Below are 24,636 nucleotides of genomic sequence, written 5' to 3'. Positions count from 1 at the left end.
TCTACTTTTATGGCTTTATTGTTAAAAAAGATGCTTTGTAATACTTCTATGCTTTGGATTCTGTTAAGGCTTGCTTTATGGCCTAATATGTCATCTGTTCTGGAGAATGTTCTATATGCATTGGAAAAGAAAGTATACTTGGCTGCTGTTGGGTGGAGTGTTTGGTATATATCCATGAGATCAAGTTGGTTGATTGTAGCATTTAACTCTGCCTTATCGTTGTTGAGCTTCTTTCTGAATGTTCTGACCTTCACCAAAAGTGGTGTGCTGAAGTCTGCTACTGCTATTGTGGAGCTGTCTATCTCTCTTTTCTGTGCCATTAGAGTTTGTTTTATGTATTTTGGAGCCCTGTCATTGGGTACATAAATATTTATTATAGTTCTGTCCTCCTGGTGTATTGACCCTTTAATCATTATACAGTGTCCTTCCTTATCCTTTGTGGTGGATTTTACTTTAAAGTCTATTTTGTCAGAGATTAATATTGCCACTCCTACTCTTTTTTGAGTGTTGTTTGCTTGATATGTGTTTTTCCATCCTTTGAGTTTTAGCTTGTTTGTGTCTTTAAGTCTAAGGTGTGTCTCTTGTAAGGAACATATAGGTGGATCGTGTTTTTTTAATCCAATCTTCCACTCTCTATTGGTGCATTTAGTCCATTTACATTCAGCATAATTATTGATAAGTATGAGTTTAGTGCTGTCATTTTGATGTCTTTTTTTGTGTGTTGTTCACAGTTTCTTTGTTCCACTTAATTTTCTGTGCTGAGTAGTTTTTCTTTATGGATTTTCTTTTCATCTTTTTATTGTTGTTGATTTCGTGCTTGCTGAGTCTTTATATTTTTCTAGTTTTTTATTTCGAGTTGTAGGATTGTTAGTTTCCTTTGTGATTACCTTAATCTTTATCCCTATTTTTCTAAGTTTATACCAGTCTTTTATTTCTTTATATCACCTTGACTTCCTTTGTATATGAAAAATCTATGTCTACATTTTTTAAGTCCCTCTTTTTTGTTTTAATGTTGTCATCTTTTACATATTGACATCTGTTTCCCTATTTTCCGTATTTTACCTTTGATTTACTTTTGTGACTTCCCTATCTGGGTTAATATCTGGTTGCTCTGTCCTGTGTTCTACTCTTGGGTTGTTATCTGATGTTACTGATTTTCTAACTGGAGTACTCTCTTTAGAATTTCCTGTAATTTTGGATTGGTTTTTACAAATTTCCTAAACTTCTGTTTATCTGGTAATGCCCTAATTTCGCTATCATACCTGAGAGACAGTTTTCTATTACCCCTTCTGTTCTGGTACTCCAATCACTCGTAGGTTGTTCCTCTTGATAGAGTCCCACATAATTCTTAGGGTTTCTTCATTTTTTTAATCCTTTTATCTGATTTTTCCTCAAATAAGTTGGTGTCAAGTGCTTTATCTTCAATCTCGCTAATTCTGACTTCCATTGCCTCAATTCTGCTCCTATGTATGACTTTCTATTGAGTTGTCTAATTCTGACATTTTATTGTTGATCTTCTGAATTTCTGATTGCTGACTCTGTATGGATTCTTGCAGCCTGTTAAATTTGTCATTATGCTCTTCTCTAATCTTTTAAATATCCTCTACTCCGTGTTCTGCGTTTTGATTAATTTCCTTCCTAATTTCTTTTGTATTCTGCCTCCAGTAATTCCAAGAAATTTTCCTCCTCTGGAAAATTTCTAGAATCTTTATGTTGGGAGCTTGCTGAAGCCATCATGCATTGCCTCTTTATGTGATTTGATATTGACTGTTGTCTCTAAGCCATCAATAAGTTATTATATTTATTTATTTTATGTTTGCTTACTGTGTCCTAGCTTCTTGTTTTGTTTTAATATGCCCAAATAGGCTGCTCGTATGAGCTAGTTTGATTATTGGCACCTTTGAAGCTCTGATGTCCTATCATCAGGTGGTTAGATCTGTTACTAGGTATGTGAGCTCAGGAGTCCACGCACTCCTCCTGTATGGACTCAGCTTCGGTGTCCAGGTAAATAGCCACCAAGTGTGTGGTGTAGGTGCTCACTTACAGTCCTAGACAGGCATGGGTGATTGGTGTAGGCACAGGCATCTGGCTTCAGCAAGAGGACACAATCTGAGCAAAGCAGGGGGCTGTCAGCAGCCCTCAAGTGTCCAGGAGGAAGGCATGTCCCTGTTACCGACAGCGTTTACTTGTGTGGGTTTTGCAGCCAGACTACAGACTCCCAATGCTGTTGGCTGTAATGACTGGGGTACACCTCTTATTCTTGGGCCCCTATTGCAGGTGGCTAGATAGCGTGGGTGAGGCCACCAGTCCTCGGGCCCCTGATGTGGGTAGGTGAAGACCCTGCTTCAAGGGCAGAGCAGTGTCAAGTGCCACGAACCTGCCACTTCACAGCTGAAACAGTTGAAGTGAGACTTTAGGTATATATCCTGTTGTACTGCAGTAATGAGGGCCTATGCTATTGAAATGGGCCCACACAAGTCTCTGCAGGGAGAAAGGCATTCAAAGTCTGTGGATTCCTTATGCCTGTGCCTAGGCAAAGCAGCTGTGCCTACCGCGGGTTCCTGGCTTAGGGGAGCCAGCAGTTTATTTTTTCCCCTGTTTGTTAATTTGTTCACTCTCCAAGGCCGGGAGAATGGCTCAGGGTGTGTGACGGATCCTACTTCCAGCCCAGGTGAAGTCATCAATTGCTAAAGCTGATCCAGGACCTAGTGCAGAGCAGGGAGTGTGGAGGTAAATGGGAGACAGGTTTTTCCTAAGGGGGGTGTTTTTGATCCACACGGTAGGCTGTACAAAAGTACTTATCTTTCACCAATCATGGGCTGCTTCTCACTGGTTATGGGTGGCTGAGTAGACTCTCTGGAACTGGGTCTCTCTTGGGTGGAAAACGTGCCTTGAACATTGCTGCTTGCCTGCCTCACTGCTCACCCATGAGCTGATTAGGCCTGAAGGGCTCAGGCTCTCACTGGGTCAGGTCTGGCAACTCCTCGCTGCTTCCGATCCATCTCTCCCTCCCCTGCCACTCAGCTGGTTCTTCAACTTTGCCTTAGATGTTCAGGGCTCCTAGATTGTCATATATAATTGATTCACTTTTTTTAGGGCTATGCTATAAGAGGGTCCACCAGAAGCATCTGACTACTCCACCATCCTCCCCGCCTGTTTTTAGTATTTAACCTCTTAAGGACTACTTTACCAGATATTTTACTGTTTGCGTACAGAATGACATGTAGACCCAGTAGGGGGCTAACTCATGATGTTTCCATATTATTTCCTCATTCTGCATCAACAGTTTCTGAAATTTATCAACTAAACATTTCTCCTTTAAAGTTAAATGCAGTTTTTTAATATGATAGAGTCATTACTGAATGATATGGTGCATGTGACACCATAATTGACTATGGTGACTAGGTTGTCAGTCAGCAACTATTGCAGGAACGTCTTCTATGAGCCACTGATCCAGACAGTGACCCTGAGAGTGGCATGGGGAGGGATATCATTTCAGAAATTCTGGGTATTTCAGAATATATGATGCAAGGAATGAAGAAGCAGGAAGCAATACTTGTGACTATAGAGATGCCTGGGAATAGGAAGACTAAGAATCAGTAACTAAACAGAAGCATATGGGTGGCTGAGAAAGATTTAAAAGTGACCAGCAGTTAAGACGGATTTTTCCAGGCAGAAGGAAATAATGCAGTAAGAGGCGCTGCAAAAAGTAGTCCTTAGAAGAATCCTGGGAAGCCTTTAAATCAGGGTTTGAGACGCTATGGATAGCAGTTAAAATAGAACTGTTGGGATGTGGGGCTGGGACCAAAAGAGGGTTTTTTTTTTTTCCCTTAGGGACCAAAGTTGTTGAGGGAACTTATCTGGTTTTGACATTAAGGAGAATTTAGGCTGGAGAATGAGGATGACAGATATTGCTAGATGTTGACCTACTGAAAGATGAAATGCAACAAGCCCCCAAGACTTGGATTATTTCCTTAAAATAAGTGAAGATGAACATGTGGTTTATAAATTCAGTGTCTATCACTTAGCTGCATAAAAATTATATCCTGAATAGATAACTATGCCTTTCCTTACCGCAACTGTTACACTTCTTTCTTCTCCCATCAAGTCTCCATCTCCATCTCCATCCCAGGACTTCATTAATTAGATTTTTTTTTTTTTGGCTTCTCTGAGTATAAAGAGGTGATGAAAAGTGTCCTCTGTCATAGGATGATCAGATTTTATAATTAAAAATACAGACTATCTAGTTAAATTTGAATTTCAGATAAACAATGAGTAGGTTTTTTTAAAATATAAGTATTCCTCATGGAACATTTGGAACATACATACACTAAAAATGTATTCGTTGTTTATGTGAAATTCAAACTTAACTAAGGTGTTCTATATTTTATCTAACAACCTAGTTCCTCAGTTTCTTTTTCCAACTAAAATTTTCTTCAAATCTTTATCCAATAGCTCCTTTATTCTCATTTCTAGGAAGACATATTTCTTCTTTCTAGAATTAATCCATCATTTGTAATCTCAATTTTATTCACTCCAATATTCTCCCTGAGTTTACTCTAGCAGTCATTTTTCCATTTTCCATTTTAATTTCTTTCTCCTCTCTCATGTGTCCGTCTTCTCTCCCCCCTACTCTCTCCATTAGCTCCTTTCCTTCTTTGACTCAAGTATTTCTGTTCTAACACAATTTTCCCTAAAAGTTTTTCTTCTTTGAGCTACTTCTCTTAACTGCTAAGCTGCTCAGAAGAACGATCCACCACCTACTGCTTTTCCTTCCTCACAATACTCTGTTTTGTATTATAATTTTGCATCAATGGTGTCTGCTTCTCCGAGTAATAACGAAGTCCCAACCATGGAGGAAGGATTGTCCAGGGGGCCAGGGTATTATCTAGAAGCTTATTTCTGAAAATGATAATTTGAGGGGAGGTCTAGAAAAAGACAAAGGAGAAGTGAAGTTGAAAGGCAAACACAAACAAACAAACCAATGAAAACAGGTCTTAATAAAAATTGTTACCATTTACTGAAATTTTCTTTGGTCCAAGTACTCTGATAAGCAATTTATTTTTATAACTCATTTTATCCTTGGAACAACTGTAGGTGATTTTATTCCTGGTTCTCCGATTTGTAGATGGAATAACTATGGTTTGGTGAGCTAAAAAATAAGTAAATAAATAAACAAGTAAAAACTTGCTCAAGATCACACAGCTACTAAGTGGTGAAGCAGACACTTGTCTAAAGATTTTGACTCCAAAGCTTATGGGGTAGGTCCAATGAGTAATCATCACTTAAACAATTTAAACAAACAAATGCTTGTCTCAATTTCCGTGAGCTTTTAAACTGTATGTTCTTTCATTAGTGTGATTAATATTTGCTCTAGTAATTAATTAGGTGAAACATAAGTGCTTAATTTTTAATGACATGATTGCTTGACAGCTTAGGGAAAGGTAGTTTGGATCAATGTAGACTAAAATTTCCGTGCTATTCATTTTCTAGATGACATTTTTAATTGCCTGCTTCTAAAAAAATAACTTGGCCTACTGAAAACATTTCTGAGTCCCTTTTAATTAACCCAGCTTCTGTTATACCTAGAAATTTAGTGTAGCATATCTATAGATAAGTGTGTACTCAGCCATTAAGTGATAGAAACTTGTAATTGCAAAATGTGGACCTAAGCAGTCTCTTCGGTGCCATAGAATGTTTTCTATCTTCAAATTTAGTTTGATTTCACAATTTCTTTTCCTTCCAATATAACAAATATTTGTTAAACATTTACTATGTACCTACACTATCTTGGTTTATAGCTGATAAAATAATAATAAAAGTCCCTGACTTTAGTAAAGTAGTTGGAGAAATGAAACCACATACATACAGAATGATGAGAACAAGAGCCTGGATGAGGATGTCAACACTAAAGCTAGAACGGGAAGAGACCTATGTGAGAGATATTGTTAGGAATTGGTGACTAACCCAATATAGGAGTCAAGGACATATGTTTTCATTTCTCTTAGGTTTATACTTAGGAGTGGAATTACTGGGTCAAAATGTACCTCATTATGTTTAAGTTTTTGTACCATTTTACATTTTCTCCAGCAGTGTATGAGCGTTCTGATTTCTCCACATTCTCGTCAACAGTTGTTATGACCTGTCTTTTTTATTATAGCCATCTTGTGGGTGTAAAGTGATATTTCATTGTGGTTTTGATTTTCATTTCCCTGATGACTAATGATGTTGAGCATCTTTTTGTGTGCTTATTGACTATTTGTATATCATCTTTGAAGAACTGTTTATTCAGATCCTCTGCCAATTTTTCAGGTAAGTTGTTTTTTTTTTCACTATTTAGTTGCAAGAGTTCATTATATATTCTAGATATGAGTCCCTTATCAGATGTATGATTTGCAAATATGATCTCCTCTTCTCTGTATTGTCTTTTCATTTTCTTGGCAGTATCATTTGAAGCGTAAAAGTTTTAAATTTTGATTAAGTCTTATTTGTCTATGTTTTTCTTTTGTTGTTTGTGCTTTTGGCATCATACCTAAGAAACCATTGCTAAACTCAAGGTCATAAAGATTTATCCCTATGTTTCTTCCAGGCTTTATAGCTATACTTCTTACACTTATGTTATTGATCCATTTTGGATTATTTTTTTCTATGTGGTGTGAGGTAGGAGCTCAATTTATCTGTTTGCATTTGGCTATTCTGTTGTCCCTGCACCATTTTAGCACTGTGCAGTTTTTATAGCCACTTCTCAGATTTTCATTGATTCCCTGGTTATTAATTCAACTGAATTGATAAACCAGATTAGTCAGACTGGGAGATATTATGTTTGCCAAATACTCTACAATTCAGCCAATTTTTCTGATTTCTTGTAAGGCAAGTTTTGAGAGCAGAAGAAGATCATCATAACTTTTCTTCAGTTATCAAATCTGAGGGATGTGTCATGAAAAATTTTGCTCATTGTTTAGGGCAAATCTCTCTGGGATATGAAGCATCATTGAATGGCATTGAGTGGATTCCTTATCATTCATCAGTAGCAAGATCTAAGTGAGGTGATATTGAACCTACCTTTTAAAGAAGTTTACATTATATTTTAATTTCATAAATCCCAAATAAAGATTGATTTATTCCCTCTTATGGCTCATAACTTGGAAATAAAACATGAAAGTTAGGGGGGATGGTAGTGGTTAAGGTATTAGGATTTATATATAACGTGTTTCTGTGGAGATACAGGGAGGAAAATATTTCCATGACTGAAACAGCCCAATTTTTCACCAATAGAATAAAGATTGTAGGCTTCATAGATATTACTGTTGCCAAAGATATGATCCATAGGAAATTCTGAGTAGACTGACTTTCTAAGCAGAACACCCTTGGCTTAAAATGACTAAGGAGAATTCTCTTAATAGGGAAAGATCACAAATAATTGTTTATAGAAACTTTCAACACAAGAGGTCAGCATAACTTGTTCAGTCAGGTGGTGCTAAGGTCCTAGGGAATCCCTTATCATGAAATAGAAAATAACCACATACCTACACTCATTATTTCCTTAGAGATTAGTAAAGGAGTGAACCAGCTATAACAAAACAATATGTAAATATGTAGTGTGACTAGGGGTAACCTTACAGCTATAAATAAAATGATCATTAGCAATTCATCTGGGCTGCCTATCAATTTAAATCAGCACAAGGTAAAGAATAAAGAAATCAGTATAAGTAAAGGAGAAGAAGATGAGTGCATGACTGTCCATGTTCCTAGTCATGGATTGTGACACAAAGGGCTTGGAAAGAAGGTGTCAACATCTGAAGACCCTACTTCATCCAGAGGTCTTTGTATAGCTGTCTGCTCCTGTGGGTCATCTGCTTCTGCAGGCTTTTTAGTAAGCTTTCAGCAAGAGTCCTACCATGAGCAGGGATACACTGGGAAGAGATTTTATCTCATTTGCTTTGGGCTCAATTCCTTGATGTTTGATCATTAAAAGCAGTATTGGTAATTAAAAGTACTGAAAATGTACCTTTCAGCTAGGTTCTAAGGTTGATTTATGCTGATGACTTTTCTAGTAGGTACAATCACCAGGTTAAAAATCATGGAACACATTTAAAGAATTTTCCTTCAGAAAAGAAGCTTGTACTCATGTTACTCAAAGCAAGTCTTGCTTGGTGCAGCTTCTCCTCAATAAAGACACACCAAGGTGAGGAGGGAGGAAGAGCATTTACTGCAAGCATGCAGTCAAGGAGCAAAGGCATGTATATCTCAAATCAAGCTCCTTGAACTAAAGGAGGCAGAACTTTTTATACCATCCTTCACAAGGAAGTACGTACAAACATTATGAGCTACATAGGTTATCATGGTGCCCAGGTGCAGTAAGACAAATTGCATTTTTTTCTTTGGTATATAGGCTAGTAAATTGAGCTTGTCTGGCTTGAGCCATACCCATTGCTTTGAGGACAATGGACAGGAGGGGGCTGGTTTCACTTGGTCTGAGCAGCTCCCAATTGAACCACACCCATTGCTATCACTTCTTGCTTAATAATGGCTAAGCAGCTCCTAGTTGGGTTGGCTATCACTTGTGGTGTAGAGAACTGAGTATACTGTGCTAACCTGTAATTATACCAATCTATATCCCTTGACATTTCCTCCTGTAGGAAAATGGGAGATATGCAGAACAGAAATTATAGCAGAGTTTTAATTTTTAGTTCCATTCCTGTGATGGGTTTTGGTTTTAGTGGATATTAGGAAAATTTCTTAAAGAGGTTTATGGGTGTTTACTGGCATTTTTATTGTTTTTGTTTCATGTGCACAGCACATAACTATAGAAATGTAGTCTTATAGGGCAGAAGGAATTTGTCTATTAAACGGTGGTCGGTGGAAGAAAGTGTAATGATATTAAATATCCAGCACAGTTATAATCTAGCTTTGTCCAGTTTATTAGGGTTTTCTAAGTAAATTCATTCTGGGTGAACTGAATTTTGTAATTCCATTTACAAGAAAATCTCTAGCCAATAATTTAACCAGAGTAAAGTTGCATAGAAGAAAAGTACGCTGTTTTGTTCTTCAGTTAAGAGTCTAATGGAGACAGATAAGGTTTCAGAAACAGAGTGAGGCAAATTCATAGTGGTGGTAGAAATTCCCAGTGACAGTTATGCTCTAATTACTCTTGGGGAACAGTTAAGGTAAATTGGAGGAGTTTAATATGGAAAGGTTGGAACTTGCATGCAATAGAAATGTCAATGTTTACCTTACATAATTATGCTAGGCTCATTTTGAGTGACTAAAACAATCATTGGAAAATCTGTTCTCTAATGTGTGCCCCAAAGGAACCTATTGCTGGTGTTCCAAATGGGACATACGGCTAGCCTGTTTAGTTATCTTTTGATCCTTCATAGGGCTATCTCTTTTACAATGCCCAAATTGTTCTTGGTTTCTTTCATAAATTTCTTGTTAAGCATTAAAATTTAGAGAGCAAGAAGGACCTTTTTTAAAAGAGTTTGTTGTTTCCAATGCTCTTGGTCATCTTGACAATCGTCAAAATTGTAATGTTGTAAATGCCGCCTACCCGCTTCTGTTGTTCCTCTTCTAAGAGTTGGTAGTGCTCAGATATTTATAGTAATTCCTCAAGATGATAAACTTGCCAATCTCAAATTTTTCCAATTAATTTATTATTTTTATTCCATTTTACAAAAAGAGGAGTAAGATTCCTCAGTGGCAGGCATTCATAGAAACATCAGAATAGTGTTTATATTGCCGTAGTGAGTTATTTTCTTCAGTAACAAGTTGATTCAAGAATCTTTTATCTAAAGTTTTGGGTATTTGTCCAGTTACTTTTTAATAGGGAAGGTTTTAGGGAATGGCCTGCAACAATTTATTTTAAAACCAATTGTTTGTTCATAGTCAAGTCCTATAGAGGACTCTGGCATATTTTTTCATTAGATTTCCAGTCTTCTTTCGCTAGCCATTTTTCTCCCTCTGATGCTGTGATAAGAATCAATTAAATTGATGTAAATTTGGAAACCCAGGGAACAGAAACCTAACAGTATTCCAAACTTCTCTTTAACTATTTGCCTGTCTTCTGTAAATTTTGAAAATAATTTAAGTATATTGTGAAGCTCAGTATGAGACTATGGTTTAAATACTTGAAGTGGTAAGCTAGTTCTTCTTGGATGTGGAAGAGAATTCTCTTTTTCTCTAAGGTTGTGCTCAGCTATTTGAAATGATATGAGATTTCATAAGAGTGGAGAAGAAACAGTAGGTAAGTGTCCCTTGGAACTCCATGGGTAAGGAAGCTACAAAATAATTTCAAGTCCTTATCATAAGAGCCCTTATCCTCTGTGTCAAAAGAAGGGGAAAGAACAAGTATTCAGGTTTTTCCTGTATTTTATTTTTTAAGGTAAACAGGGGATCTTGGGTAAAAAAAAGATGTTAAATGGGACTTATGTTGATATAGAAAGAATTCAGTGTACCAATCAAAGAATTCAGCTCACTGGGCATTTGGGATTTTGTCTCCCTTTAGTTCTAAGGCATTCTATAAGTAGAGGAACTTATTAAAGGCAAAATTACAAACTATGGGTCACTGAAAATTAGAGTTGTCTCAGATAAATTAATTCTACTTAGCCAACTACAGAATTGGGATTATAATGAAAATATATTATGCAAGCTGGGGTTTTAAGGTAAAATGGGGGAACATCTTCTAATTAACTATTCTCACAAACACACAAAAAAAGACAGACACAGTTAACAAAAGATAATTAGAGATTTCTTCAATAGACAAAGCATAACAATACCAGTGGTAAGGCATATGATATGAGGAAACATTCTCTACCACGTATGTGAGACTGGCCTACAATCTGTATATAACTGCAGCTCCTGTGGCCTGGTGATTAAGAAGCCTCAGTCGTTGGAGGTTTCTTGGAATCCTGGCAATATTTAACCAGAACAAAGGTATGTACTACCTCTCAATACTTGCTCTAGTGGAGAGAACCAGATAGCCATGAGAGAAAAACAAGGCAAAAGCTGTTATGTTGAAAATAGTCTAGAAAATCGGAAAGACATTGTATTACTTTCCTAGGGCTGTGACAAATTACCATAATCTAGTTAGCTTGAACAAGGGGATACATTTGAAAGCTGGACAATGAATAAGTTTGGTTAAGAAGAATTGATGCCTTTGAATTATGGTACTGGCAAAGAATATTGAATATACCACAGACTGCCAAATCTGTCATGGAAGAAGTACAGCCAGAATGCTCCTTAGAAGCGAGGATGGTGAGACTTTGTCTCACATTATTTTGGACATGTTATCAGGAGGGACCAGTCTCTGGAGAAGGACCATCATGCTTGGTAAAGTAGAGGATCAGTGAAAAAGAGGAAGGCCCTTAAGGAGATGGATTGACTGACTTCAGTGACTACAACAATGGACTTAAGTGTAACAATGATCATGAGGATGGCTCAGGACCTGGCAGTGTTTTGTTCTGTTGTATATAGAGTCACTGGGTCACTATGAGTTGGAAACGACTGGATGGCACCTAACAACAACAAGTTAGCTTAAAAAAACAGAGATTTATTACCTCACAGTTATGGAGGATACAAGTCTGTTCAAGGTGTTAGCAGGGCTACGCTCTCTCTGAAGGCTCTCAGGGAGCCTTGATGCATTTCTCTTAGTTTCACGAGTTGACAGCAGTCCTTGACATTCCTTGCCTTGTAGACACATCACTCTAATCTCTACCTTCATCATCACATGGCTTACCCCTTGTTTGTTTTTCTCTGTGTCTCTTCTACTCTTCTGATATAGACACCAGTCCTATTGAATTAGGTTTCACTTGAATCCAGTATGACCTCATCTTAACTTGATTATATCTGCAAAGACCCTATTTCCAAATAATGTCACATTCACAGCTACTGGGGATATGACTTCAACATACCATTTTGGGGGGCATATATCCAACCCACAACACATGAAACATAAATAATCCAGTTACACACTCAGAGATGGGAAAGTTCTCTAGCAGTATGGTGAGATCCACCAAGGAGACCAGGAACTGGGTATAAAGGATGGGTTGTACTTATTCTGTCAGTGCATGGAGGTCAGTGGGCTCCAGTGGGTGAGATCTCAGTAGGATTTCTAGAAAACTGTTTTAGAAAAAAATTTAGGAAAAAAAGGGTTTTATTATTATTTTCATACATATTTATATACTTTTTTGCATACAAGGGATGAAAACTATAAAAAGAAAGGTACTCATGATAGAGAATAAACAGTTTTTAGGGATTACCATACTACACAGAAGTATCAATTCTTATTGGATAACTTGGGTCCATTTTGATAGAAACCAAGAGCTCCCATTTTCAACAACAAATACCACAATTTTCCTGTTTTTCTCAGCAAACAGTGTTTTGGGGGATATTCCTACGATCTCATGTCTTCTGATGTTTATGGATTCTTTTGTAGTTCATGGGTGGTACTCAGAAATTTCTGCTATTCATGGGTTTTTTTGGAAAGCAAACCTTTTGTAGTTTTAGAAAGGTGAATATTTTCCTGACTGAGAAAAGCATTTTACTCAATTTAGTAAGTTCGCTAGGCAAAGGGAAAAATGCCCCCCTTCCTCTGCTCCCCTGTTGCCCTGTTCCTTACTCATTCTCTATTTTACCATTATTTTCTCTTCCTCAAAACAAATGGGGATTATAGAGTGCAGCGATATTGGCATGGGCAACAATTTTGCCCTAAGTAAAAAAAGGAACCCGGCCTAGACAGCCAAGTACTATATTATAGATTAAGTATGTGTTCTAAATCTCCTGTTTACAATGCATTAGAATGTGGAATTTAGAATAAATACTGAGCTAGGATTTAAAATATCCAGGGTCTGGTCTTAGGTCTTCATTTATGAACTATGTAAACTTGGAAGAAACTCTTTTTCCTTCTAAGTCATAGGTTGCTCATCTGTAGATAGGGGAATATGCTGTCTTTTCCAACTCCCAGGATGATTATGAGAATCAAATACCTTGAAAAAAACCTTAAAAACTGAGTATTATAGAATGTGAGTTATTATCATACCATTAAAAATAAGAAAGGGCAATACCAGTGTAATACATTTACAGTGTTAATTAAAATACATAATGATATCTTTTACAAAATAAATTCAGATAGCCAGTAAACATACGCACAGATATTCAATTTCATTATTAATAAACATGCAAATTAAATCAGCAGTGAGATAATTATAATTTTTGCCTATAAACTTGTCTAAGATTTGTGATATTATTATTCCTAGGGTGTTAGGAAACTTTAGGCCCTCACACACTGTGGGTAGGAGTATAAATTTATAAACTTTCCTGAAGAGCAATTTGTAAATAAGTAATAAAAGTCTTAAGAATGTGTGTATACTTTGATGGAGCAATTCAATTTCTGGAAATTTTTCCCACAAGGAAATCAAAAATATGAAAGATGAAGGTATAAGTATATTCACTATAACATTAGAGTCACTGCAAAAAAAATTGGAAACAACCTATGTGACCAACAATAAATTAAAATGCATCATACTCTTAGTGGATACCACCCACTTACATTCCTGTTATAGTCCTCTGTAAGCTCTCTTGTCACTACTTCCCATTTTTTCTGATTTAACCCTTGACTCTCATTCTGCTGAATATATTTCCTTTTATTTCTTTTTTCTATTGTGTTTTAGATGAAAGTTTACAGCTCAAATTCGTTTCTCATTCAAAAATTTATATGCAAATTGTTTTGTGACATTGGTTGCAATCCCTGCAATGTGTCAGCATTCTCCCCCTTTCTCTTTCCACCTCAGATTTCCCATGTCCATTCCTCCAGGTTTCCTGTCCCTTCCTGCCTGCTAGTCTTGCCCATTAGGTGTCCTACCCTTGATTGAACTAAGAAGCATGTTTTTCACATGTGTTATTGTTTGTTTTATAGGCCTGTCTAATCTTTGGCTGAAAGGTAGACTTCAAGAGTGGCTTCAGTTCTGAATTAGCAGGGTGTCTGGTGGCCGTAGTCTCGGGGGTTCCTACAGTGTCTGTCAGACTAGTCTGATCCTTTTTTGTGAATTTGAGTGTTGTACTACATTTTTCTCTCACTCTGTCCAGAAACTTTTATTGTGATCCCTGTCAGAACAGCCAGTGGTGGTAGCCAAGCACCATCTATTTCTTCTGGTCTCAGGCTGGTGAAGGGAGTGGTTCATGTGGTCCATTAGTCCTGTGGACTGATATTTTCCTTGCATCTTTTGTTTTCTGCATTCTCCATTGCTCTGAATGTGATGGGACCAATAGATGTGTTTTAGATGACTGCTTACAAGTTTTTAATATCCCAGATGATATTCACCGAAGTAGGATGTAGAACATTTTCTTTATGAACTGTGTTATGCCAATTGACCTAGATATCCCTGATACCATGGTCCCCAGCACTGAGCCCCAGTAACTTGGTCCTTCGAGGTGTTTGGATGTGTATAGGAAGCTTCTATGGCTGTTCCGGTCAAGTTGTGCTGACATTCCTTATTTTGCATGTTGTCTTTCCTTTTAACAAAGTTAACACTTGTCTACTATCTAGTGAATTCCCCTCCCCACCCCACCCCTTCCTTGTAACCATCAGAGATTGCTTCTTTCTGTGTGTAAACCTTTTCTTGAGTTTTTATAATAGTGGTCTCATATAATATTTGTGCTTTTGTGATTGACTTATTTCCCTCCGCATAATGCCCCCCAAATTCATCCCTGTTGTGAGAATTTTTGCAGATTCATCATTGTTCTTTATCGTTGCATCGTGTTCCATTGTACCATAATTTGTTTATCCATTCATCTGTTGATGGGCACTTAGGTTGTTTCCATTTTTTTTTGCTATTGTGAATAATGCTGCAATGAACATGGGCATGCATATGTCTATTTGTGTGACAGCTCTTTTTTCTCTAGGATATATTCCTAGGAGTGGGATTGCTGGATCATATGGTATTTCTATTTCTAGCTTTTTAAGAAAGCACCAAATCATTTTTCATAATGGTTGTACCATTTTACATTCCCACTAGCAGTGCATAAGAGTTTCAAATCCCTGCAACCTCTCCAACATTTATTTTCTGTTTTTTTGATTCATGCCAGTATTGTAAGGGTGAGATGGTATCTCATTTTAGTTTTGATTGGCATTTCTCTAATAGCTAATGTTATGGATTGAACTGTGTCCCACAAAAATGTGTGTCAACTTGTCTAGGCCATGTTTCCCAGTATTGTGTGGTTGTCCATCATTTTGTGATCTGATGTGATTATCCTATGTGTTGTGAATCCTAATCTCTATGATGTTAATGAGGCAAGGTTACAGGCATTTATGTTAATGAGGCAGGACTCACTCTACAGGAGTAGGTTGTATCTTGAGTCAATTTCTTTCGACACGTGAAAGAGAATCTAGCAGAGAGGATGGGGACCTCATGCCATCAAGAATGAAGAACCAGGAGGGGAATGCGTCCTTTGGACCTGGGGTCCTTATAATGAGAAGCTACTAGACCAGGGTAAGATTGATTACAAGGACCATCGCCCAGAGCAGGCAGGGAGAGAAATCCTTGTCCTGGAACTGGCACCCTAAATTCAGACTTCTAACCTCCTAGACTGTGAGAGAATAAATTTCTCTTTGTTAAAGCCATACATTTGTGGTATTTCTGTTGTAGCAGCACTAGATAACTAAGACAGCTAATGATCATAAGCATTTCCTCATGTGTCTATTACCAACTGAATGTCTTCTTTAGTGAAGTGTCTGTTCATATCCTTTGCCCATTTTTAAATTGGATTATTTGTCTTTTTGTTATTGAGGTGTTGAAGTATTCTATAGATTTTAGAGATTAGACCCTTGTCGGATATGTTGTAGCCCAAAATTTTGCTACTCTTCAGGTTCTCTTTTCTTTTAAATTGTGCTTTAGATGAAGGTTTACAGAACAAATTAGTTTCTCTTTAAACAATTAATACACATATTGTTTTGTGACATTTGTTGCCAACCCTATGATGTGTCAACACTCTCCCCGTCTTGACCTTGGTTCCTCATTTCCATTCATCCAGCTTTCCTGTCCACTCTTGCCATCTTGTCCTTGCCTCTAGGCTGCTGTGCCCATTTAGTCTCGTATACATAGTTGAGCTATGTGTATTATTGTTTTTTTTATGGGCCTGTCTAATCTTTGATTGAAGGATGAACCTCAGGAGTGACTTCAGTACTGAGTTAAAAGGGTTTCCAGGGTCATACTCTTGGTGTTTCTTCAGTCTCTGTGAGACCAGTAAGGCTGGTCATTTTTGTGAGTTAGAATCTTGTTCTACATTTTTCTCCAGCTCTGTCCAGGACCCTCTATTGTGATCTCGATCAGAACAATTGGTGGTGGTAGCTGGGAACCATCTAGTTGTGCTAGACTCAGTCTGGTGGAGGCCATGGTATTTGTGGTCCATTAGTCCTTTGGACTAATCTTTCCCTTTTGTCTTTGGTTTTCTTCATTCTCCCTTGCTCCAGGAGTGGAGTATCTTAGATGACCACTCACAAGCTTTAAAGACCACAGACACTACTCACCAAAGTAGGATGTAGAACATTTTCTTTATAAACTATGTTATGCCAATTGAACTAGAAGTCCCCTGATTCCATGGTCCCCAGCCTTCAGCCCAGTAGTTTGGTCCCTCAGGGAGTTTGGATGTGTATGACTTTGCCTTGGTCAAATTGTGCTGACTTCCCCAGTATTGTGTACTGTCTTATCCTTCACCAAAGTTACCACTTATCTGTTGTCTATTTAGTGTTTTTCCCTCCCCACCACTCCACTCCCTCGTAACCATCAAAGATTGTTTCTTTCTGTATGTAAACCTTTTCATGGGTTTTTATAATAGTAGTCTCATACAGTATTTGTCCTTTTGTGATTGATTTATTTCATTCAACATAATGCCCTCCAAATTCATTTATGTTGTGAGATGTTTCGCAGATTCATCATTGTTCTTTACCTTTGCATAGTATTTCATTGTTTATCCATTCATGACTTGATAGGCACTTAGGTTGTTTCCATCTTTTGGCCATTGAGAATAATGCTGCAATGAACATGAGTGTGCATATGTCTATTCATATGATGGCTCTTATTTCTCTAGGATATATTTCTATGAGTAGGATTGCTGGATCATATGGTAAAATTTTCCAATGAAACCATCTGGGCCAGAACTTTTTAGTTGGGAGTTTTTTTTATTTTTTATTATTACCTCTGCAATCTCTTCTCTTGTTAAGTCTCAGATTTTCTATCTCAGTTTGTGTTAGTTTAGGTAGGTAGTGTGTTTCTAGAAATTTGTTCATTTCTTCTAGGTTTTCAAATTTGTTGGAGTACAGTTTTTGATCGTATTCTGTAATGTTTCTTTTTATTTCTGTTGGGTCTATTGTAATGTTCCCCATCTCATTTCTTATTTGGGTTATTTGCTTTCTCTCCTGTTTTTCTTTTGTCAGTTTGGCCAATGGTTTGTCAATTTTGTTGATCTTTTCAAAGAACCAACTATTGTTCTTATTTGGTTCTTTCTATTATTTTTGTTTTCTGTATTTCATTTATTTTTGCTCTAATCTTTATTATTTCCTTTCTTCTGGTGGCTGTGAGCTTATTTTGCTATTCTCTTTTCTCTTTGTGTGAGTTATAGGGCTAACTTTTTTATATTGGCCCATTCCTCTTATTTGATTTGTGCATTTATTGTTATAAATTTACCTCTGAGCATTGCTTTTGCTGTATTATTTTGATGCTTTGGATTTTATTGAGGGTTGCTATGTGGCCTCAAATGTAGTCTAGTCTAGACAATGTTCCATGTGTGTTGGAAAAGAATATATACTTTGCTGCTGTTGGGTGGAGTATTCTGTATATGTCTACGAAATGAAGTTAGTATTTTTTGCCTTTAAATCTTCTATATCTTTGATGACTTTCTTTCTAAATGTTGTGTCCATTACCAAGAGTGGTGTGTTGAAGTCTGCTAGTATAATTGTGAAACTGTCTATTTCTCTTTTTAGTTCTGTTACAGTTTGTTTTATGTATTTGGAGCCCTTTTGTTGGGTGCATAGATATTTATTAATGTTATATCTTCTTGGTGGAATTTATCTTTAATCATTATATAATGTCCTTCCTTGTCTTTTATGGTGGATTTTGTCTTAAAGTTTATTTTATCTGAGATTAGTATTGCCACTCTTGCTCTTCCTTGGTTGCTGTTTGCTTGATATATATTTTTCCATCCTTTGATTTTCAATATATTTATGTCTTTGTGTCTAATGTGTGTCTTTTGTAGACAGCATATTGATGGGTCGTGTTCTGTTATCCATTCTGCCACTCGCTGTCTCTTTACAAATGCATTTAAGCCATTTACTTTCAGTGTTATTATTAATAGGTATAAGTTTATTGCTGTCTATGTTTCTTTTTAATTCATTATCCACATAGATGCTCACTCCAATCTTTGACCTTTTAATTCCTTGTATTCTGCTCCAATGATCTTTTCTGCTACAGTAATTCAGCAACAAACTATCATGGGAATCTCCTACAGACAGTGGTTTTCAAGATGGATACTTGTACTGTGAAGCACAGAAACTTTCTCAAGGGGTTCTCAGAGCACAAGTAACTTGAGAAAATCATTTTATAGATTTTCAACGTTCATAAATTTCCTTTCCTGAATTGACTAGCCTGAAAATAAGTTTGTTGTTATCTTTATACTAGTTGTCCTTTTTCATCTTCCCTTTCACAGTTGCTGTTCTCTTACTTTACCATCAGTATTAGTTTGTTATTGCCACAAATTTGTTGGTTTAAAGCAACACATTTATTTTATATAATTCTGGAAGTCAGAAGTCTAAAAATAGGTCTTATGGGGCTAAAATAAATGTGTAAGCAGAGGTACATTGCTTCTGGAGGCTCTAGGAAGAATCTGTTTCCTTTCCTTCTTCAGCTTCTATAGGTTGGCTTTATTCCTTGGCTTGTGGGCCCTTCCTCCAACTACAATGCCAGCCACATAGCATCTTGCAGTCTCTTTCTCTACTCTGTTTCTGTAGTCACTTTGTCTTCTCTGACTCTGACACTCTACCTCCCTCTTATAAAGACACTTGTAATTTCATTGGACCCATCCAGATAACGCAGGATAATCTCCCAATCTCAAAATTATTAATTTGTTCACTTCTGCACAATCACTTTTGCTATGTAAGGTGACATATCCACACTTCCCAGAGATTAAGATGTGGGCGTCTTTGGCAGGGTCATTATTTTGCCTATGACATCATCCAACAAGGTTCTTATTTTGGAGCATTGCTCCTGGGTTTAAATCTTTCCAGAATGCCAAGTATTCTAAATATTGGTAAATGACTCTCATGACCTAGTAACAACATTTTGGCAAGTCAGTTTCCTACCAGTTCTCTACTTTCACAAAAAAGGCTAAAAAATCATTTAAAATTATTTCTTTTTAATTACAGATTTCTGTGTGATTTTGGATATGTAACTCTGGAGGAGTTTAAATGATTGAACAAAATTAATATAACCATACTCCTTCTATTTCCATGTACTTATAGATTTTATCAGTGCTTAAACTATGAAAGATAAATACACGAATAGATTTGATGCTAAACCTTCATGTATCCTAGTAATAAGCGGTACTTGCCCACGGACACCCCAGGTGGTGCAAAACAGTTAATGCACTGGGCTGCTAACTAAAAAGTTAGGGTTTGAATCTACCCAGAGGAGCTAATTGGACTTGGTGAGGGCCTGACATTAAATAAAAGCACAAGTTTCCCTAGTGCAGTGGATGTCTATCTCAGCTGCACATTGGAATTACCTGGGGAGCTTAAAAAAATACTACAGCCTAGATCCCACTCACTTCATTCTGATATCATTGGTGTGGGTTGCATCTTAGTTGCTGGGAATTTTCAGAGCTTCGCAAATCATTCTAATATTTAGTCTAGGCTGAGGGTTACTACCTTAGATCAGGAGTTCTCAAGCTCTGGACTATTTTTTTTATATATATATATATTTTTTTCATTGTACTTTAGGTGAAGGTTTACAGAACAAAAAGTTTCTCCTTAAACAATCAGTACACATATTGTTTCATGACATTGGTTAACAACCCCACAACATGTCAACACTCTCCCTTCTTGACCTTGGAGGACCTTTTTTTTTTTTTGGAGAAAATATGCATAGCCAAATGTACACCATTTCAGAAATTTCTACATGTACAATTCAGTGACATCGATTACATTCTTCCAGTTTGCTGATATTCTCACTATCCTTTTCCAAATTATTCCAATACCATTATTTCAGCTTACTGTACCCTAGGCTTCCCATCAAACTTTTGAGTTGCTGTTGTCAATTTGATGTCACACAGGTAATTCTTCTTCTTTTTTTTTTTCTTTGTACCTTAGATGAAAGTTTACAGAACAAATAGTTTTCTCATTAAACAGTTAGTACACTTATTGCCTTATGACAGTGGTTAACAACCCCATGACATGTCAACATTGTTCCTTCTCAAACTTGGGTTCCCTATCACCAGATTTCTTGTCCCCTCCTGCCTTCTAGTCCTTGTCCCTGGACTGCTGTGCTTCATTAGTCCCGTTTTATTTTATGGGGCTGTCCAATCCCCGGCTGAACGGTGAACCTCGGGAGTGACTTCACCACTGAGCTAAAAGGGTGTCCAGGGGTCATACTCTCAGGGTTTCTCCAGTCTGTCAGGCCAATAAATCTGGCCTTTTTTTGTGAGTTAGAATTTTGTTCTACATCCTTCTCCATCTCTGTCCAGGACCCTCTGTTGTGATCCCTGTCAGAACAGTCAGTGGTGGTAGCCAGGCACCATCTAGCTGTACTGGACTCAGTCTGGTGGAGGCCTTGGTAACTGTGGTCCATTAGTCCTTTGGATTAATCTTTTCCTTGTATCTTGTTCTCTTCATTTTCCCTTGCTCCCGAAGGGATAAGACCAGTGGAGTATCTTAGATGGCTGCTCACAGGCTTTTAAGACCCCAGAAGATACTCACCAAGGTAGAATGTAGAACATTGTCTATATAAACTGTGTTATGCCAACTGAGCTAGATGTTCCCCGAGACCATGGCCCCAAGGCCCTCTGCCAAGCAATTCAGTCCCTCAGGGAGTTTGGATGTGTCTATATAGAGCTTCCATGAACTTCCTTTGTACAAGTTCTGCTGGCTTCCCCAATATACTGCCTTATCCTTCACCAATGTTACCACTTATCTATTGTTTATTTAGTTTCCTCTCCCACCCCTCCCATCCCTCATAACCAACAAAGATTGTTTCTTTTTATGTGTAAACTTTTACATGAGTTTTTACAGTAGAGGTCTCATACAATATTTGCCCTTTTGTGATTGACTTATTTCACTCAGCATAATGTTCTCCAGTTTCATCCATGTTATGAGATGCTTCATAGATTCATCATTGTTCTTTATCTTCGCATAATACTCCGTTGTGTGTGTGTACCATAGTTTGTTTATCCATTCATCTGTTGATGGACATCTAGGATGTTTCCATCTTTTTGCTATTGTGAACAGTGCTGCAATGAATATGAGTGTGCATATGTCTATTCGTGTGACAGCTCTTTTTTCTCTAAGATATATTCCTAGGAATGGAATTCCTGGATCATATGGTATTTCTATTTCTAGCTTTCTAAGGAAGTGCCATATCATTTTCCAAAATGGTTGTATCATTTTAGGTTCCCATCAGCAGTGCATAAGAGTTCCGATCTCCCTGCAGCCTTTCCAACATTTGTTATTTCCAATGTTTTTGATTCGTGCCAGTAATGCCGGAGTGAGATGGTATCTCATTGTGGTTTTAATTTGCATTTCTCTAATGGCTAGTAATCATGAGCATTTCCTCATGTGCCAGTTGGCCACTTGAATGTCTTCTTTGCTGAGGTGTCTGTTCATTTCCTTTGCCCATTTTTTAATTGGATTATTTGTCTTTTTGTTGTAGAGGTGTTGGATTTTCTTGTAGATTGTTATAAAGATTAGACCTTTGTTTGGCTTGCAATGTCCATAAATTTTTTCCCAGTCTGTAGGTTCCCTTTTCACTCTTTTGGTGAAGTCTTTTGATGATCATGAGTGTTTCATTTTTAGAAGGTCCCAGTTATCTAGCTTATCTTCTGGATTTTGTGTGTTGTTCGTTATGGTTTGTATCCTGTTTATGCCATGTATTAGGGCCTAGCTTTGATCCCATTTTTTCTTCAATAAACTTTATAGTTTTTGGCTTTATATTTAGGTGTTTGATCCATTTTCAATTAGTTTTTGCATATGGTGTGAGTTATGGGTCCTGTTTCATTTTTTTGCAGATGGACATCCAATATTGCCAGCACCGTTTGTTAAAAAGACTGTCTTTTCCCCATTTGATGGAATTTGGGCCCTTGTCAAAGATCAGGTGACCATAGGTGGATGGATTTACATCTGGGTTCTCGATTCTGTTCCATTGGTCAATGTGTCTGTCGTTGTACCAGTACCAGGCTGTTTTGACTACCATAGATGTATAGCAGGTTCTAAGGTCAGGTAGTGTGATTCCTCCTACTTTATTCTTCTTCTTCAGTAGAGGTTTACTTATCCGAGGCTTCTTCCCTTTCCATATAAAGTTAATGATTAGTTTTTCCATCTCTTTAAAGACTGTTGGTGTTTGGATCGGGATTGCATTGTATCTGTAAATTGCTTTCGGTAGAATTGTCACTTTCACAATGTTGAGTCTACCTATCCATGAAAGTGGTATGTATTTCCATTTGTGTAGATCCCTTTGGGTTACTTGCAGTAGTGTTTTGTAGTTTTCTTTGTAAAGGTATTTTACATCCCTGGTTAGATTTATTCCTAAATATTTTATTTTTTTAGGGATTATTATAAATGGCATTGCTTTCTTCATTTCCATTTCATCAGTCTCTTTATTGGTGTTTAGGAATCCAACTGATATTTGTATGTTTATCTTGTATCCTGCTACTCTGCTGAATCTTTCTATTAGTTCCAGTAGTTTTCTTGTGGAGTCTTTAGGGTTTTCTATGTATAGTATCATATCATACACAAACAGGGACAGTTTAACTTCTTTGCTACCAATTTGGATGCCCTTTATTTCTTTTTCTTGCCTTATTGCTCTAGCTAGGACGCCCAGCACAGTGTTAAATAGGAGTGGATATAAAGGGAATCCTTGTTTTGTGCCTGTTCTCAAGGGGAATGTTTTCAGCCTCTCTCCATTAATAATGATGCTGGCCATTGGTTTTACATAGATGCCCTTTATTATGTTGAGAAATTTCCCTTCTATACCTATTTTATTGAGAGTTTTTATCAAGCATGTGTGTTGGACTTTGTTGAATGCCTTTTCTACATCAATTGAGATGATCATGTGATTCTTTTCTTTCCTTTTATTTATGTGGTGGATTTCATTGATTTTCTAATGTTGAACCATCCTTGCATACCTGGTATGAATCCTACTTGGTTGTGGTGTATTGTTTTATTGATATGATGCTGAATTCTACTGGTTAGAATTTTGTTGAGAATTTTTCCTTCTATATTCATGAGAGATATTGGTCTGTAATTTTCTTTTTTTGTGACGTCTTTGTCTGGTTTTGGTATCAGCTATACGCTGGCTTTGTTAAATGAATTCAGAAGTATCCCTTCTTTGTCTACGGTCTGAAATAGTTTGAGCAGTACTGGTAAAAACTCTTCTCTGAACGATTGGTATAATTGTCCACTGAAGATATCTGGGCCAGGGCTGTTTTTTGTTGGGAGTTTTTTTTCTTACTTTTTCATTCTCTTCGCTTGCTATGGGCCTATTCAGATTATCAACGTTACTTTGTGGTAGTTTGGGTAGGTAGTGTGTTTCTGGAAATGTATCCATTTCTTCTAGGTTTTCAAATTTGCTGGAGTATAGTTTTTTATACTATTCTGTTATATTCCTTTTTATTACAGCTTGGTCTGTTGTAATGTCCCCCATTTCATTTCTTATTTGAGTTCTTTGCATCCTCTCCTGTTTTTCTTTTGTCAGTCTGGTCAAGGGTTTGTCGATTTTGTTGATCCTTTCAAAGAACCAGCTTTTGGTTTTGTTGATTGTTTCTATTGTTTTTCTATTCTCTCTCTCTCTTTTTTTTTTTTATTTCTGCTCTGATCTTTATTATTCTTTTCTTCTAGTGGCTGTGGGCTTTTTTTTGATGTTCTCTTCCTATTTGTTGGTGTTCTCTCCTCATATTTTATTTACGTAACAGTAAAACATATTATGTCTATGGGCTTTGAGTGTGAAATGTTTGAAATCATCTTTTCTTGCTTTGCTTTTCAAGACTGTCATTCCCACAAGACCTGCCACTACTGCCACTTCCAAAGGTCAGAGCCTGAGATTTGCTGGTTTAGCATCACTTGGAATTTGAGTGTGGGAGATTTTGTGTTGGGTTTTGGTGGTGACCAAGTATGAGGGATATCTGGTGGGTCACAACTATCTCACAGGCACATAGTTGAACCTGGACGCAGAGTGCTTGCAGTGTGTGCCAGGTGGAGAGGAAGAGGTCAGATCAAGATATTATATTATTGTGAAAAATATGAAGAACAGACATAACTTTGTCCAGATGTTAGGCCAACCCACTGCCAAAAAGACAGATCCAGTAGGGATGCTTACCCTAAGGTCATTATTTTTTATTATTTTTTTTTACTTTAGGTGCAGGTTTACAGAACAAATAGTTTCT

This window comes from Trichechus manatus, unplaced genomic scaffold (genome assembly GCF_000243295.1).
Source record: "Trichechus manatus latirostris isolate Lorelei unplaced genomic scaffold, TriManLat1.0 scaffold00005, whole genome shotgun sequence".
NCBI lineage: Eukaryota > Metazoa > Chordata > Mammalia > Sirenia > Trichechidae > Trichechus > Trichechus manatus.
Note: the sequence above shows the minus strand (reverse complement) of the source record.